Source organism: Pogoniulus pusillus, chromosome 3 (genome assembly GCF_015220805.1).
Source record: "Pogoniulus pusillus isolate bPogPus1 chromosome 3, bPogPus1.pri, whole genome shotgun sequence".
NCBI lineage: Eukaryota > Metazoa > Chordata > Aves > Piciformes > Lybiidae > Pogoniulus > Pogoniulus pusillus.
Window position 1 is genome coordinate 32,303,440 of NC_087266.1, and position 14,040 is coordinate 32,317,479.

Sequence of the window (14,040 nt, forward strand, 5' to 3'; positions counted from 1 at the left end):
CTTTTCAATGGAGGTAGATTAACTGGGTTTGTGTGGCAAGGCTTTAGGGGGCTTCTGTGAGAAGCTGCTAGAAACTTCTCCCATGACTGATACAGCCAATGCCAGTCAGCTCCAAAATGGACCCACCACTGGTCAAGGGTGGAGCCTACCAGCGATGGTAGTAGTGCCTCTTTGATAATACATTAAAGAAAGGGGGAAAAAAACTGCAGTGCAACAGAGGCATGAGAATATGTGAGACAACTCTTGCAGACACCAAGTGTCAGTGAAGAAAATGGGGGTGGAGCTGTTCTACAGATTCCCCTGCAGCCTGTGATGAAGATCATAGGGAGGCAGGCTGTGCCTCTGCAGGTCATGAAGGTTAATGATGGAGCAGTTGTCCAACTGCTGTCCCTGGAAGATGCCACACTGAAGCAGATGGATGCACCCTAAGAAGGCTGTGACCTTGTGGGAAGCCCACACTGGAAGGGGCACCTGGCAACGCCTGTGGAGCCATGAAGAGAGAAGTCCAGGACAAAACAGCTTTGCTGGCAGGACTTTTGACCGTGTAGGAGACCCATGTTGGAGCAGTCTCTTCCTGAACGACTACACTCTGTGAAAGCAACCCACACTGGTGCAGTTTGTGATGGTCACAAATTCAGTCTGCAGAACTGAATTATACTTAGAACTTATATTAGTTCTTTATACTGGGAAACTACTGTTTCCTGTAGGAGGAACCTCACACAGGAGCAGGGCAAGAATGTGAGGAGTCATCCCTCTGAGGAAGAAGGGTTGGCAAAGCCAAAGTGCCAAAACCCTCACTCCCTGTCACCTTCAGTGCTTAAGGGCAGGAGGCAGAGAAATCAGAAGTCAAGTTAAGCTCAGAGAAATGGAGGGCTGGGGAGAAGGCATTTTAATTTTTTTTTTTTAGTTATTTTATCATTACCCTACAGTGATTTTGATCAGTAATAAATTAAACTAACTTCCTCCTCCAATTAGAATTTACCAGACCAGCTCAGATGGCTCGGAAGCTACATTTTACAGTAAAGCTAAATTTACAAGCATACTTACAAAATATATTTCCATGCAATCATATACAAGTTAGAAGTAATACAGAAATCCAATCTTCTCCCACACCCAATAAAGAAAGCCTAGAAGGGGCCAACACCATCCTCTCTCTCTCCAGATAGACAACAACCAGCAAAGCTTATGTGTTATCTGGCCAGTCATGGTTAGTGGAGGAGTTAGAGAAGCAAAGGAACACCAAACAGGTTCAGTGCCCAAGAACCAAGAGAAGAAAATTATATATTGGCTTTTCATACCTCTTAGCAAACCAATGAATGATATGGACTTTATCACTGTAATTCTTCCACAACCAATGCCCTGCTCATTCACATTCTGCACTGAACTTTCCCGAAAGTACCAATTTCTTCAATTAGAATATTGCAATACGTTTTAAACTACCACATCCTGAGTTGAGTCTGGTTTGTCCATGAAGATAATTGGTGGATAATCTCTCCTTGTCCTCCTTTTGACCCACAAATCTTTCATTATATTTTCTCTTCCCTGTCTAGCTGAGGAGAGGAAGTGAGAGTACCCTTGGTGTTCGTAAAGGGTTAACCCTCCTGGGGGAGTGGTCTTGACCCTAACTCCAGGTCCTCCTGACTCCTCCCCAGGGGTGGGTCCGAGCCTTACTCCAGGCGTAGTGCTTAGCCCACTCTCACTTCTTGCCTAGCCCCCTATAAAAACATCAATCTGGTTGTATATCTATCTATATATATATATATATGTGTGTATATATATATTGTATCTTGTTTTCCCCTCCCTATACCTCTTTGTAACTCCCCTACCTCAAATACCTTTTATTTATTGTTTAAATTTTTCTCTTTTAACTTCCAAATCGAAGTGAGTCTATTTATTTGGATGTGCTTTACCTTCTCCTCTCTACATCTAATTCCTTTTCTTTTTGGAAAAAAAAAAAAAAAAAAAAAGGAGGGGAGAGGGAAAGGCATCCTAGAAATTGTTATTGGTTCTATTAACTATATTTGAGTCTCTGGGAAATTTAAACTAGAACCAAGACAGTGTTCAGCCATGGACAAGCCATGACAGTAGAGTGCATCCAGATCAAAAGACTCCTCTGCATACTCTAGATAAAATCCTGTTATGAGTTTCCAGACACCTTCCTTCATATGTCATTCCCAAGAATGGGACACCTCAGTCAGCTTGTGTGTATGAGATCACAGAATGATAGGGTTTGGAAGGGTCATCTAGTCCAAGCCCTCTGCTAAAGCATGTTCATCTATAGCAGGTTGTACTGGGTTGTGTCCAGGTGGATTTTGGAAGTCTCCAGAGAAGAAAATTCCACAACATCTCTGGGCAGCCTGCTCCAGTGCTCTGTCACTCTCAAAGTAAAGAATTTTCACCTTATGTATAACTCAGAGTAATTTGACATAATTTTGGGTATCTACAACATAGGAAGCTGGATATGAACAAGCTACTTTAGGAACCTGTAGAGTCAACAGAGAAATAACCACAATAGCATGATTCCTCAAATGAGAATGGCTAGTTTAGGATGAAATAAATAACATGCCCTAAAGGGTCTCTTCAATGACTCTATGGGAGGTCACCAATGGTGAGTGCAGATGCAAACATCTACTTCTGTACAATCAAATTCCTCCTCTGTATAGGTTCAAGGAGAAAAATCTAACCTTAGTCTATCCCATTAAAAATTAAAGTATGATCTTTCAGTAATGGAAAGTATTATTAATAGAGGAAATTATCAGAATCTTCTTTATTTCATTAGTTAGGTCCCAAGCTGGCCTAATCTACAAGTTCTCTCTGATCAGGCATATTCTGTAAAGCTCTTGAGAAACAAGTTTCTTCATCCTGTTGGTGAAAACAGCAAGTCCACAGTGTTGAGCTGAGGTTCTAAGTATTTCTTCCTTTTCAAGTTGAACTACAGCCCTTCTCTCACAGATTAAGAGTGTCTCTTTTGTTAGTCATTTAAAATGCCTTGCTGCCCTCCCCAGTCCATTGTTACTCATCATTTGTGGGGTTTCAGGTACCTGAAAGGGACTATGGGACACCTGGGTAGGGACATTTTTAAGGGCTTGTGATGATAGGATGAGGGGCAATGGTTTGAAACTAGAGCAGGTTGGGCACTCGGAGGAAGCTCTTCACAGTGAAGATGTTGAAATGCTGGAACAAGCTGCCCAGGGTAATGAGTCACCACCCCTAGAGGTGTTCAAAAGAAGTGTGGACACGGCACCTGGGGACATGGTTTAATGGCTGTGGTGGTGGTGAGTAGATGGTTGGAATGGATGATCTTAGAGGTCTTTTCCAGCCTTAATGATGGTATAAGTACTTGTACTGGGTGATATGTTGATGTTGATCCTGGGCCAGCCAATCTCAACACAGAGAGCCAAAAGGATGAACTGATAGACCAGAATGTGAGGAGATGACTGTAGCCACAAAGTGGAACGATGGCCAAGAACCACAGAGCCGGTGGCTATTTACTGAGGAGTTCATGCATGATACAGTTCCCCTTTCCCACAACCTACCTTGCTGAAGCCCACTGCTTTATCTTGACCAGATGATTTTCTCCCCAGTTGCCTTTCTCATCCACTTCAAGGATACAGCACTTTGTTATTTTTTACTCCCATTCTTCTCACAGGATTCAAGGTATAACAAAAATGTCTCATCACAAGGTTCTCACATAGACAGGAAGAACAGCTAAATCTCCCATTAGCTACTGCTTTTGTGTCCCCACAATCACTGATAACATGTGTATAGCAATAGTCACACTGGCCTTATTGTGAATATTAAGAAGGAAATCTTATTATGCAGACATACTAATGCTTAGCACATCTACATTCTCAAACCCCTGTTTGTATATATGTGAATGAAAGAATCAGAGAGGGGAGTTGGTGGATCTGGTAGTAAGTACCAACACTTATTAGAATCTTTTCATATTCTGGAGCAGTCTGTCTTTAAGATGTAAACATTTTGTTATGAACCCATCTAACTAAATGCATCCTTCAATTTTCTTTCATCTACGATTATCATTTGTCTTTCTTAATCTCAAATATGCTATGTAACTGTCAAATATCTCCTTCCTCCACGTTACACCAACCAAACACCCTCCCTTCAATATCTCTTTCCTTTGCTCCCAGCCCTTCCATTGGAATTCTTTCTTTTACGTTCACTCTTTTTTTAATTCCCGCCTGCAAAGGTCAAAACCATCATCTGACTTCACAGGCAAGACAGATAAGCACGAAAATCTGCAGATATCTTTCACAATCAGTTTCTTTCCACATTATTATTTATTTTTATTTTAAATTAGGACATCCCTGGTGTAGCACAAGGACTTTCCAGAAGAGTGCTGTAAGGGTCTACAGTGTGTAACCCACTCTTTTCCAGACTGATGAGAGAACAGCACACTCCCTGCCATTCATTAGCCTCCTTTGCTCAGCACAGTAACTCTACCTGACAAGTGTGCTGGTGTGCACTCTCTGCTATGCACCAGAAAGAGCAGAACACCATGGTCAGTCTCCATGCACGAAATAACACAAAATCTTCAGGTTTTTCTTCATCAGCTTTGATTTCTACAGCTTTTAATGGGTCGCTATCGTCAGTAAGCTTTGTTGTATCATGGGAATGTTCTGTCATTGCTGTATTTTCTCATTTATGAATGGATATTTATGGAAGAGTTCATTCTGTGTGACCTCCCACACTAAGAAACTGGAAGAACTGAAAACTGTCAGTTTATTTCAATTTCCAACTTTTATTCTTCTGACCATTATTTATCTATCAGATGACCACCACCATCCTATATCTTCTTTAAATACCTTTGGTGAGAGCATTTATTGACAGCCTTTCTGGAAATGTCACAGTGTCATAGACTCATAGAATCACAGAATCAATCAGGTTAGAAGAGACCTCCAAGATCACCCAGTCCAACCTCCACCACCTCCCTGGGCAGCCCATTCCAATGCCAATCACTCTCTCTGGCAACAATTTCCTCCTAACATCCAGCCTAGACCTCCCCTGCCACAACTTGAGACTGTGTCCCCTTGTTCTGCTGCTGGGTGCCTGGGAGAAGACACCAACCCCACCTGGCCACAACCTCCCTTCAGATAGCTGTAGACAGCAATGAGGTCTGCCCTTAGCTTCCTCTTCTCCAGGCTGCACAGTCCCAGGTCCCTCAGCCTCTCCTCACAGGGCTGTGCTCCAGGCCCCTCACCAGCTTTGTTGCCCTTCTCTGGACATGTTTCAGCACCTCAACATCTCTCTTGAATTGAGGAGCCCAGAACTGGACATAGCATTCAAGGTGTGGCCTGACCAGTGCTGAGTACAGGGGCAGAATAACCTCCCTTGTCCTGCTGGCCACACTGTTCCTGATTCAGGCCAGGATGCCATTAGCTTTCTTGGCCACCTGGGCACACTGATGGCTCATATTAAGCTCCTATCTATCAGTACCCCCAGGTCCCTCTCTGTCTGGCTGTTCTCCAGCCACTCTGTCCTCAGTTGTCTTGTTTTTTTAAAAACCTTTTAATTCACTCCTTACTCACAATGTATTGGATTTTACTGGACTCTATTTTTTCTTCAATGCTTTAACAGGGTATTTCTGAAGGTGTCATTCTAGGATGATATTTTTAAACAAAGCATAACCGCACATTTACATCCTTTTGCTGCTCGTTGTCGTGGAGGGCCTGTAGGCCCGAAAAGAGGCTTATTTATGCCTTGCCTGGACATGTTTTTCTGTCAGGACTCCTGGTTGTAAACAAGTTGTGTAAGCCCACACACACCCAGCTCATGTCTGCCTGGAGTAAGCCCATGTGATCCCCATATTTGGGATAGTCCAGGCAAGCAGCTTCTGCCTGTTATGGTAAGGTTTGGATGAGTGCCAACCTGATTGGTCATTCTAGTGGCCAAGGGGACCATTAATCTCAGCCCACATTCAATAAATAGGGGTGCACAGGTAAACAACGTGTTCAGCACAGACCTTGCATAGCTCAGCCACTCTGACCCTCACTTGTAGCGCTCAGACACTCAGACCCCCAGGCTCAGATGCCATAGCATAGCTCCAATGCTCAGAGGCTCAGACCCTCATGCTCTGACCCTCATTCACAGCTCTCCTGCCTGCGTATCTTTCTTGCAGAGCTCATTTAAGCCTGCACATATGTATATATATATGAGGAGCCTATAGTCTCCTAAGACAGCTGTGCACATCTGCCTGCTACCATGTTATCAGGACCAGATCCTGTATTGCCTTTACCTATGGAGCTCAGACTCCCAGCAGCTGCGCACATCCTGCATGCCCGCTGCCTTATCATTGCCTGGTAAGTGCTGTTGCCACTGAGATAACCAGGAAGCAGGCTTTGAATTGTCTGCACACACACACGGCCTGCTTGCTGTGAAGAACCATGCCAGAGACAGCACGATATTCTCCTCCTGCTCCTGAGATCCTGCCAGCTGAGAATTCCTGGACAGAAGCATCCAGAATGAGCCAGCAGCACCAAAGGTAGAGATCTCATTCTTCACCAAGGAGAACAAGGTTAGAGAAAACCTATTTCCCCACAAACTGGGAAGATTCATCCTTTCCCCTCAAGCTGGGAGGATTCCAGCCTCAGAGTCCACGGGCAGATATCCCCAGAAGTCTGGACATTCGTATAAGCTGTGACACAGCCCCAGAGGGTGATTAATAATTAATAAGAGTTGTGAGTAAAAGCTTTAATACCTCTGCAAATATCTGTTGTCTCTGCCACAGAGCAGAATCAGCACCAGCCCACTCTGCTGGGCAAATAGCATAGAGACCCCAAACGGCATTGAGCTGCGGGGAAAACTCCTCTCTCTGTTTACAGTTTGAATGTTTGCTAGTTAATTAAAAAATTCCTGTATATACTTTATCCTAGATTGTTTTCATAACCGTGTATCAAAATTTAATATTAATATACAGTGGTTGGGGGTGGCGAGAGTTCAGAATATTGAGATTAATAAATGTATTTTTATATAAAATTATCCCACCCCAATTAAATTCTTCCCTCCGCCAAATAGGCATAGGCATTGAGAATCCTCCTCTGTAACACTCCTTTTAATTTCTTTTAAACAAGATTTCATTTTTAATTTTCCATTTGCTTGTTCTGGAAGTTAAAACACCATGATGATACTTGAGGAGTTTAGTTTTCTTTTCTTTTTTGTTTTGTTCTGTTTACTTTTGTTGTTCCTGCAGTGATAGTCACTGGTACAAAGTAGCCCTTCAACAACACTGCTTTCAACCAGGACAACCAGATGTGCATTTCCTCAATAGCTGCCATTTGCTGCAGTCATTAACATGACACCTAAAAATTTAGTCTTGGCATCACACTCCAAAGAAAGATTTATCCACATCAGATGGAAGTAATTAGCATCTTTCATTATTACTGTGTTGTTGTCCTGAAGGACCCTCTGGTTTCCTATAACACATCACTGTCAGGGTTGAGAGGTACAGAATCAGTGAAACAGTTCAAATGCACGGCATCTCTCCTTGGATCTTCACTCTGTGCAGATTCTGTGTCAAAAGTTAGCATAAATTAGGCAGTCTTTCAGATAGTTGGCTATGATCATAGAATCACAGAATCAGCCAGGTTGGAAGAGACCTCCAAGATCATCCAGTCCAACCTAGCACCCAGCCCCAGCCAATCAACCAGACCATGGCACTAAGTGCCTCAGCCAGGCTTTGCTGCAACACCTCCAGGGATGGTGACTCCACCACCTCCCTAGGCAGCCCATTCCAATGTCAATCACTCTCTCTGCCAACAACTTCCTCCTAATATCTAGCCTAGACCTCCTCCAGCAGAACATGAGATTGTGTCCCCTTGTTCTGTCCCTGGGAGAAGAGACCAACCCCACCTGGCTACAACCTCCCTTCAGGTAGTTGTAGACAGCAACGAGGTCTGCCCTGAGCTTCCTCTTCTCCAGGCTGCACACCCTCAGCTCCCTCAGCCTCTCACAGTATCACAGGGCTGTGTTCCATGATGAGCTGCAGCTATTAATTCTTCACCCATCTTGCCATAGCTACAATTTTTTGCTAATCCAACCTTCTCATATACACAGCAATGAAATTAAGCCTGTACAAAAATCATACAGCAGCATGACACAAAATCTTTAAGAAATTCTTCTTTTTCAAGGGCACCTAAGAACTCCTGGATCATTAATGGATCCAGTTTCCCACATTTCCTGGTAATTACAGAGACCAAAGACACTCTGATTAAATCAATACCAGCCTGTCACCAATTTTGTAAAAAGAAATTTCCCACCTTCTCTGTGCCATCTTTAGATCAGCTACTGTGTTAACAACTAACATCAACATGACTTTGCTCATGACAAAGATGTGGCAGGCAGAGAATTTGCTTAGTACGGAGAAACTGGAGTGAGCTATCTCTATTTTCAGGGATAGCTATTTAATTCATCCAAGGACAGGCCACAAACCATCCAGCTTTTCTAGAATACCACCTGCAGATATCCATGTAGATTTAATCACAGCTTGATGTTTGCTGTCAAAGCAGTAGAGAACAAGCAATTCAGTAAGAGCTGCCATTTTACATATCCATCTAAGTCTAGCAGAAAATGGTTTCTAAAGGTTTTTCTGGTGAAAAAAAAATAATTTTAATGGCAGGAAAAAAATTATCACTCCTGAGTCTGTTCAAGTTACCGGAAAAATAAGCTGTTGACAATATCTGAAATAAATAATCACAGAAAACAAACAACGAAACAAACCAAAATTCAACCAATGTAAAGTATACAGAAAACTTTATGAAATCACTTTATCTAAAGATAGCACAGGATGTTAGGGGTTGGAAGGGACCCAAGGAGATCATTGAGTCCAACCCCCCTGCCAGAGCAGGACAATACTATCTAACACAGATCACAGAGGAACACATCCAGACAGGCCTTGAAAGGCTCCAGAGAAGGAGACTCCACAACCTCTCTGGGGAGCCTGTGCCAGTGTTCTGGGACCCTTACAGTAAAGAAGTTCCCCCTTCTGTTGAGGCAGAACTTCTTTTGCTGCAACTTACACCCATTGCTTGTTGTCCTATCCCAGGGAGCAAGTGAGCAGAGCCTGTCTCCCCTTCCTGACCCCCAGCCCTCAGATACTTATAAATATTTATCAAATCCCCTCTTAGTCTTCTCCAGACTAAACAGCCTCAGGTCCCTCAGCCTCTCCTCATCAGTCAGTGCTCCCGTCCCCCTCATCATCCTCCTAGCCCTCTGCTGGACCCTCTCCAGCAGATCCCTGTCCCTCTTAAACTGGGGAGCCCAAAACTGAACGCAGTATTCAAGATGAGGTCTCACCAGGGCAGAGTAGAGGGGAAGGAGAACCTCCCTTGATCTGCTGGCCTTCTTGGCCACAAGGGCACATTGCTGTGTCATGGATGTTATTCACCAGGACTCTCAGGTCCCTCTCCACAAGACTACTCTTCAGCAGATCACCCCCCAGCCTTTACTGATGCAGCTTATTATTCCTCCCCAGGTGCAGGACTCTGCAGTTGTCCTAGTTGAACCTCATCTGGTTCATCTGTGCCCAGCTCTCAGTCTGTCCAGGTCTTGCTGGATGGCCACACAGCCTTCAGCTGGATCAGCCGAGCCTCCCAGCTTGGTGTCGTCTCCAAACTTGCTGAGCAGAGACTCTGTCCCCTCATCAACATCATTGATGAAGATGTTGAACAGGACTGGCCCCAGCACTGATCCCTGGGGGACTCCACTGGTTACAGCTCTCCACTGGTTCAGATCACCACTCTCTGAACTCTGTCTTGTAACCAGTTCCTAATCTGCCTCACTGTCCGCTCTTCCATCCCACACTTCCTTATCTTGCTCAGTAGAATATCATGGGAGATGGTGTCAAAGGCCTTGCTATAGGGACCTTTTTTTTGAATGACATACAAAATATTCCCACAGGACTGTTCAAAATGTATTGTTTTGAGACCATTACTGCTGAACATGGCTTTAATGGAATTATTTTATTAACCTTCTCTTCCACAGTGCCTCTTATAAGCAACATAGAGGTAGCTCTCTTCCATTGTGATGTGGTTTGCAATTATATATATAGAATCACAGAATGGTTTAGGTTGGAAGGGATCTCAAGGATCATCCAGTTTCAACCCACTGCCATAGGAAGGGACAGCTCCCATTAGAACAGAATTGTTCAAGGCCTTCTCCAACCTAGCCTTGAACACCTTCAGGGAGGCAGCATCCACAATGTCCATGGGCAACCTGTGCCAGTGTCTCACCATCCTACTATAAAGAACTTCTTCCTAACAACTATTTTAAATCTCCCCTCTGCCAGTTTAAACCCATTATTCCTCATCCTGTCATTACAAGACCCTGTGAATAGTCCCTCCCAGCCTTCCTGTAGGCACCCTTCAGATACTGGAAGGCTACTATAAAGTCTCCTCAAAGCTTCTCTTCTCCAGGCTGAAGAGCCCCAACTCTCTATACTGCTTTTCACAGAACCACAGGAAGTTAGGGGTTGGAAAGGACCTCAAAATATCATCTAGTCCAATCTCCCTGCCAGAGTAAGGCCATCTATGCCAGATCACAGGAATGCATCCAGACAGATTTAGAGAAGACTCCGCACCCTCTCTGGGCAGCCTGTTCCAGAGCACTGTCACCTTCACAGTGAAGAGGTTTTTCTTATATTTACATGAAATCTCCCATGACCAGCTTGCATCTGTTGCCCCTTTTCCTATCATTGGACATCACTGAGAAGAGCCTGTGTCCATTCTCCTGACAGTCACCCTTCACATATGTATAAACATTAATGAGGTCACTCTTCAGTCTACTCCTCTTCAAGCTAAAGGGACTGAGCTCTCTCAACCTTTTCCTGCCTTGTCATACACACATCTGTCTTAGTCTTTTTATGGATCTGCTTTTGCTGCATTTGTTGTACAATGAGATTTGTTGAAGGTCATCATTTAAAAAGTAACAGCACTTCTCAATATATCCACTTAAATCCCCCTTAAATATAGAGATGAATAAGAGACATCTGATTCCAGCTGAGACAGGAAATGTCTTTCCTGATGTGGGATCATATATATTTCAAAGAACTCTAAGGGTGATCTTGGGAACTACAAAGGAATATGTTTAATAAAGTGTCAGAGAAACTGGTAAAAGCCACAATAAACAACAGAATAGTAAGAAAACAGATAAATATTATATATTGGGGAATAATTCTCTTGCTTGTTTTCTTTCCCCATACATCTCTGCTTATACAATGGCCTATGATGATGGACCAACAGCAGCAGAGCCAGCAAAGCCTGTTTTACTACAGATTTGTGTCCCATGCCTCCATATCATCTCTACTCATTTCCTATTCTTCCCCCTCAAACCCAATATCCTAGCTGCTATCTGTGACATGAGCCACTAGAGCTCTGCAGCTGAAGCCACATGGTATGTCCCTGCTGTATCGGAAATTAATAATCATTATGAAATATGAATATTATTTTATGTATGGATATTAAATTTTAGTATCAACAATTAAAATTATGAAAATTCCCTGAGCTTCTTTGGATTTTTGGTCTACAGGAAGCAACTGCACAGAATTAAACAGTTTAAAACATCAGAACTTGGAAAACAGGAATGCAAGAACAGGAAGAATTCTAGCTATGCTTATAAAGTCTTGGCATTCACTCCAGCAGATGTACTCACAGCTCTTTGGTTCCTGAGTAAGTCTCCTGTACCAAAGACTCTTTCAAACTCATGTTAATGATCCCAGAGTAGCATGCAAATATTTCAGGCAGAGGAGAAGGAGCTGCCGCTAAGTCACTGGTGTGAGCTGCAACACGTGGCTGCCTTTAATGAGCCACAAACAAGGAGAGGCAGGATGGCTCCATGCTAAAGGCAGGGTTTGCTAAATCATCCCCCTTTAAATACTTCATTTTGAAAATCAAACTGGCCAATAGGCACTGGCATCATTCTTCTGGCCAATGAATTCAGAGCTTTGTGCCTCCTTTGACCACACAGGCATGGTGAGGGCAGCAGAAGACACCTGACACAGTGCTAAGCTCCCCTAGCCCTCAAGGCTTTGCTCATCTAACTCGCTCTCAGATCCCAGTGCAACAGGAGGAGGAAAGCCAGGGTTAAAATGGCTTGGCAGGATTTATGCCGTACCAGGACATCTGCTGACTGGCCACTCAACAGGTAAAACAGAGCTGAATGAACTCTATTCTGCAGTCAGGTCCCTGGCTGCATCCATGGAAGCATTTGGATCCCCATTTAAAAACCTTAGTGCAGAACTTAGCACTCATTATTTATTATTCATGACACGTTATAAAAGTAAATACTATCTGATAATTTTTCTTCCATGCTATTTATCATGAAAGAATGGCTTGTGTATTTTGGAAGTCTAAAAGCTAATGCAGTCTTAATTAAAGACCTTGAGTCCTGGGTCCAGTTCTGGGCTCCTCAATTCAAGAGAGATGTTGAGGTGCTGGAACGTGTTCAGAGAAGGGTGACAAGGCTGGTGAGAGGCCTGGAGCACAGCACTGTGAGGAGAGGCTGAGGGAGCTGGGGGTGTGCAGCCTGGAAAAGAGGAGGCTCAGGGCAGACCTCATTGCTGTCTACAACTACCTGAAGGGAGGCTGTAGCCAGCTGTGGTTGGTCTCTTCTGCCAGGCAACCAGCAACAGAACAAGGAGACAGAGTATCAAGTTGTGTCAGGGGAGATCTAGACTGGATGTTAGGAGGAAGTTCTTCACAGAGAGAGTGATTGGTGTTGGAATGGGCTGCTCAGAGAGGTGGTTGAGTAGCTACCCCTGGAGGTGTTGAAGCAAAGCCTGGCTGAGGCACTTAGTGCCATAGTCTGGTTGATTGGCTAGGGCTGGGTGATAGGTTGGACTGTATGTCTTGGAGGTCTTTTCCAACCTGGTTAATTCTATGATTCTATCACATGATCAGATTCAAAAGCAATCAAGCAATGTTGTACAGGCCCAAATTCTTCCATATTTCCCAGTATATCTGTGTTAAAATTCCTGCAATTTATACCATTCCTTTCAGTTATCATGACAGATAGTAGTGCAGGTGCAGTAAATTATGTGCTAGGTTAAAACAGGAGCAAGTTATACATCTCATTTCTAAAAAGATGCCATAACATGCTTACCCTCCTTAAGTATGCATTTTGCATGAAAAGCAAACACTGCCAGCTGACATGTCTCAGCTCATTGCTGAGTTTTGGCTGAAGCACTTTTCTAGAGCTATCTTTCAGCAGTCCTCTGAATAGCATCAAGTGGCCCTTCAACTAGAAGAAGCAATACCTTCTTCCTTGCTAGTGCCTCCTTCACATGTGCCTGTGTAAGTGCCCATGCATTTTTTGTCCATTATTTTTCTCCAATTTTTTCTTTTTCACTTGGCTTGGCTCCCCAGTCTAGTTCACCACAGGTTTAAATGCAGGGAGGCAAGGAATATTCTCAATGATACCATCAGGTCATGTCAGTTTAAAATGAAAACACCTGTCAGAATACAAGCTCAGTTTAAGTGTCTAGCAAAAGTCAAATACCAGTGTATAACTTTGCTGAGATTGATACCACTGTGTCAAATCTGGTAATGCTTGATCAATTTAAACATTTAAAAGCCATCAAGATGAAACCAATGGATGAATTGGCAATTACAGCACATAAATCCTCTTCTATATGAAAGCGAGATGTAAATTACATACATATTTTATATATATATATATATATATACCTGAAAGGAGACTGTAGTGAGGTGGGGTCAGTCTCTTCTCTCTAGTATCATGTGATAGGATGAGAGGAATGAGAGAAAATTACCTGAAATCATGTCAGGACATGGCACTTCAGGATATGATTTAATGGCCATGGTGGTGTTAGGTTGATGGTTGGACTCATTGATATTAGATGTCTTTTCCAATTGTATAATTATATGATTCTATGGCACACACATAAGACACATCTATCTGTATGTCCATACACACACTTAATGATAGACTGGACTAGTGTGGCTAGAAAGTGCCTACACTTCGTGGCACAACATGTAGCCATGGCTTCCAACCTGTCCCAAATAGAAATCCAGA